The sequence below is a fragment of the Nannospalax galili genome, unplaced genomic scaffold (assembly GCF_000622305.1).
Source record: "Nannospalax galili isolate Female #2095 unplaced genomic scaffold, S.galili_v1.0 scaffold646, whole genome shotgun sequence".
NCBI classification, from domain to species: domain Eukaryota; kingdom Metazoa; phylum Chordata; class Mammalia; order Rodentia; family Spalacidae; genus Nannospalax; species Nannospalax galili.
In genome coordinates, this window is record NW_008355279.1 from 62,897 (window position 1) to 68,079 (window position 5,183).

General features: G+C 40.0%; 1 long non-coding RNA gene across 2 annotated transcripts in view; it reads right to left on the minus strand.

Annotated features, from left to right (window-relative positions):
• Positions 1-5,183, minus strand: part of LOC108491735 — a 27,375-nt gene that overhangs the window by 13,724 nt on the left and 8,468 nt on the right. For both annotated transcript variants that reach the window (XR_001872893.2, XR_003846972.1), the window contains exon 2: positions 2,491-2,640. This is a non-coding gene — a long non-coding RNA (uncharacterized LOC108491735). The remainder of the gene's footprint in view (positions 1-2,490; positions 2,641-5,183) is intronic.

Below are 5,183 nucleotides of genomic sequence, written 5' to 3' on the forward strand. Positions count from 1 at the left end.
AAAAAAAAAAAAAAAAGAAGAAGAAGAAAAAGAAGAAGAAGAAGAAGAAGAAGAAGAAGAAGAAGAAGAAGAAGAAGAAGAAGAAGGAATAATAATAACAATTAATTCTTTTAAAAAAAAAAGACCACATGGGGCTGAGCGTTAAAGCTATGCCAGCATGAGAAACTTCACTCTAAGCACACATTTCATACATTGAAGCCTAAGGGCATCAAGACTCCAACATCTCCAAATGCAGTTTTCATTTTATTCAGCAGATGTTAATGAGCCTCCCAAACTTTGCCTGCCTCTGCTCTCCCAGTCTGCCAGAACTGGAATGTAAGGCATTCCCCATGCCCCATTCCCCTAGTCAACCTGAGTCCACAGCTTGCTTTACTTTGTTCATAGTAGCTAACATTCTTCTTTTTAAGCGGGGTCTCCCTCAAGCCCCAGCTTGCCTGGCACTCACCATGTAGACCAGGCTGGCCTTGATCCCACAGAGATCCACCTACCTCTGCCTCTTGAGTGCTGGGATTAAAGATGTGCGCCACCATGCAGGGCGAGCATCCTTATTTTTGTCTCCCTCAATACATCATGAACACCTCAAGGACAAAACATCAGTCTCACTCCTAGTAGCCCTTGTCATTAGGCAGATAACATATATTTGCTGAGTGATGATTAAATAAGTCTAGGTCTCTCCTTTGCTGTCAATTTATTGTTGTTGGTAGTAGTGGTAATAGTATGTATATGTATTTGTGTATGTGTATGTGTATGTGTGTGGAAGTGGAGGTCAGAGAATGGCTTTTGGAGTTAGTTCTCTTCTTATACCATGGGATCTGGGGATCAGATTCAGGCCATCAGATACATGAGACAAGTCAAGTGTTTTTACTTTCTGAGCCATCCCACCAGCCCCCTTGTTATGAATTTTAACACTCCAGAATACTCAAATTCTTTACTAAGTAATGGGCACTTGTGGTGATTGGTTTGGGTGTCTTCATTTATATTACATTGCACAAAAGCAATGCTTGCTCTCTCTGCTTGTCTTCCACCCAGTGAGTCCCGATTTCTACCTTGTTCCTGTTACTGGAACTCAATTCTTGGATCCAGAAATAGAAATAAGACCTATCCCAGAGGAACACAGACAAAGCTTTTTTGGACCATCTACTAAAGTGAAACAGGAAACCAGGCCTACCCAAGAGCAAGTTAGGATGCAGGTATCTGAACAAAAGACAAGGATAGTTAATACAGGAAGAGGTTCCAACAACGGTTCCCATCCAGGTTCTGCATACAAATAAGAGATCCAGTCCTAAAGAGTCTATGTCAGGTCCTCTCTGCAAATAAGAAATTCAAGCTAAAAAAAGATCTGTGCTCCTGACTGGTCAGTAGCTGTGCTCAGTTTTAGGCAGTTCATTGGCTGGTTTTGACCCTCCAGAGTGAGGAGGCTGATCCTTGCTTGCACCTGCATTTATGGGATCTGTTTATAGCTTCTGGAGCTGCATGTGAGCCTTGGTGCTGTGAACTGATGATGCATGTTAGCCTTGGGTTCCTGCTTATGTCTTTGACTTTTTTATAGAAACACAAAACTAGCATGATCCCTACAGAGCCTTTCCCAGTATCTGATCAATCTGTCACCATTCTGAATGATCCCTTACTATGATCATGGTGACAAGAAAAATAATTCCTTGTGACAGAGTCTCACTAGGTATCCCTGGGTGGCCTAGAACTTGCTATGTAGACCAAGCTGACCTTCAACTCACAGAGATCCACCTGCCTCTGCCTCCAGAGTTCTGAGATTAAAAGCATGTGCCACCATGCCAAGGTTGAAAAGATGTTTTTAATTAAAAGAACTGTAAAAGAATGAGGCTGCCTGGGGTACATCCCCATAAAATTTGAGTGAACAGAATAGAAATGAATAGAATGGGATGGGGTGGGATGGGATGGGGTGGGATGGGACAGAATAGAAGAATAGGATAGAATAGAATAGAATAGAATAGAATAGAATAGAATAGAATAGAACAGAATAATGAATAGAACAGAACAGAACAGAATAATGAATAGAACAGAACAGAACAGAACAGGAGACAGAAGAACAGAAAGAATGGATGTCAGTGTTGGAAAAATCAGATTCCTCAACAGGCCAAAGGTAAGTGAGTTACTGGATCAGCATATACACTTTGATTCAGGAGAGGTAAACGGAAAACAGCACAGCTTTGCTCCTAAACATGAGGAATGAAGACCTTCAAAGATATTCACTTGTCAAGGGTCCACTTTGCAAATGTCAAGAGGGTACTGACCTTATCTATATACAACTAGTTAGAAAAAGGGTGAAAAGTAGACATTTTTGTTTTCTGGAGAAAGGAAACAAAAGAAAGAAAAATATTTTATTAGGCACATTGTCCTGTTGTTGGGAATGTGAAAAAGAGAAGCATAAGTGTTGGTAGGATATGACCTAGGCCAGTCCCCAGTCAACCCCACACACCAGAACCTGGCCTCTTGCCTGATGGAAATGCACACCTTTGGTTTTCAGCTCTTTTCGGTCCTCTTCTTTAGACATGTCATCTGCATTTTCCCAGAAGTTTGGTGGAGTAGAGGGTTGGAGATAGCACATGGACCGTGGCCTTAGATAAACCCCAAGTAGATGAACCCTTTGATGATGAGGGTGACCTAAGAATGACAGAGATTTCAAGTGAAAGCTCTGACACACAAAGAGGAAGATACTGTTTACTGCCTCGGAGAGACTTTTCCAAGTCGTTTTCTCTTTATCTACCTAATCCTGTCACAGTCTCAATTTTACATTACTCATATCCACCTCCAGTAATTCTTTTACTCACTTATGCTTGCATGAATTGATGGTATTCTTCAAGAGACCTCTGTGGATCTTCTAGAATCTCCAGACTCTAGAATGTTTACAAGTAATTATTTCCTCTCACTTTCCTCAGTGGAAGACTAAGTAGACACTTGTACACTGACTTTAACTGTGGTTGGCAGATGACCAATTATGCTCACATATTTGAGATCTCTCTCACAAATAAATATGCCTCTTTCAAAACCTGCACAATTTAAATTGAGTACCAGTTTATACTTATCTTGGCCCTTGAAGGAAGCTTGTAAATGTCTGTAAATGAAAAAACCTTGTAAATGAAAAAAATGCTTATTTTTTCCTTGTATACTATCCTAAACTTTTAGACAAATTAAACTTATCAGTTAATTTGAACAAAGAACAATTCGTGCATGGAGCAGCACTCAGAGCCAGGATGAGTCAGAGAGTTCTACCTTGCGGTGTAAGCCGTTAAGATTTCATGGCCCTGACACAGCAAACAGAGAAATCACCTAATTGGCCACAGCTAGGCACAGAAATTTTAGCATGGTGTGATAAATTAGCTGCCTGTGATTGGCTGAGTCCTGGATCCTTGTGATTGCACAAATGCAACTATTTTTATACTCCTAAGTTTACTTTTTATATACTAAGTTAATGGCTCATTATATAGAAACTCAAAATACAGAGTCGCCCTCATATTAATGGCTTCCTGGTCATTTAATTTAACAACTATCTGCTCCTGATTGGATAATCTATTCATTGGTGAAGAAATAGAACTCCTTAATTATAAATCCAAAGTGCCTAAATGTCACTAAACAGAATGACACTAGAAGCTATATACTAAAGATGGCTTCCCAGATACTTTAGTCAGTTTTCCATTGCTGTGACAAAATACTTAAGAAAATCAATTTAAAGGACAAAAGATCAGCTGTGATTCATGGTTTCAGAGTTTTCAGTCAAAGGCTACTTTACTTCAGGGCTTATTGAAGGGAATATAAGGTAGGAAAAGCTGCTGTACATGGTAAGGAGAGGCTGTAAGTCAGATATAGTCCCCAAGGGCATGCCCCCAAAGACCCACTCCCTTCAAGCAGGGCCTATCGTCAAACTTTCTATCATCTCCCAATAAACCACCAATTTATGTTCCTACCAGTGGACTAATCCATTGATGAAGCCAGAGCCTTCATCATATGATAATTTCCTCAGAACTCTGTATCGAGACACTGCTAAATTAGGGACCACTCTATCATCACATGAACCTTTAGGGTCATTTCAAATCTAACCATAACACCAGAAAAGAGTCAAGCCTGAATGTTCAATATGAAGATGTGGATTGTGATTCAGATATATTCTACAATGAGTGTCCTTTATAAGACTTTGCCACAAAATCCCCTGGGAACTCAGAAAACAACATAAATTTCCTGTTTATCAGATCATCCAGCATCATTGGAAGGAAGTACACATGATAAAGTGAAATAAGGTAAGAGACCATGGGTTCTCATGTCAGGTATATCTGAGCTCATTTGAGAATGGTCCCCAAAGAGAAAAATCCTGGTTAATAACTATAAATGTACAGAAGGTATTTTATCTGAGGCATCAGTTCTCCTTAAAATGTATGTGGAAAAAAACGGTGAATCTAGTCAGCCTATCCAGAGGTCTTTGTTTTAGGAAGGTCAGCTGTTCCTCATCTACCCTCCTTACCCTATCCTGCAAAGGCATCACAATGAACTGTGAATTTGCTGTCCATGTTGTGTGTTTTGACCCTCTATAGATTATGGGCTCCATTTTTCATTGACTCTATTGTACTCAATAGAATGATTTACCTACTGCCTGTGGAATCATGTGTAAGCTCCTATCAACCATAAGTAAACTGCAGAATTCCCATTCTGAATAAAGAATAAAGTATGGAAGTTAGTGCCATGTGGGTCCTGGAATTTGAATCCCGGTCCTTTGCAAAAGAAGCCAGTGCTCTTAACCACTGAACCATCTCTCCAGCCCCAATGGCTTTTCAATACAAAGAATGCCAGGCAATTTAAGTAGGTATTTTAATGACATCTGTTCAAAAGAGTCCACTAGAGTGTGGTTGCTACCCCTCATGATCATGTGACTGCCTGGGCGCTGCAGCATGCTGTGGCCATTCCAGGCGAGGGCACTGCACTAAAAGATTGAAGTGGAAATCCAGAGTGTGATTTCCACCGAATAATACCACTTTTCTACCATCACAAAGTTAAAAATCATAACTTTCATAAGTCAAAAACCGTTTGTATTATATGTACAAATATATAAATATTTGCTTTTTTAGCAATATTTATTTATTCTTTGACAGTTTCATAATACATACAGTGTATCTAGACCATATGCACCCCCAAATTCCCCTTCCCACCCCCGACCC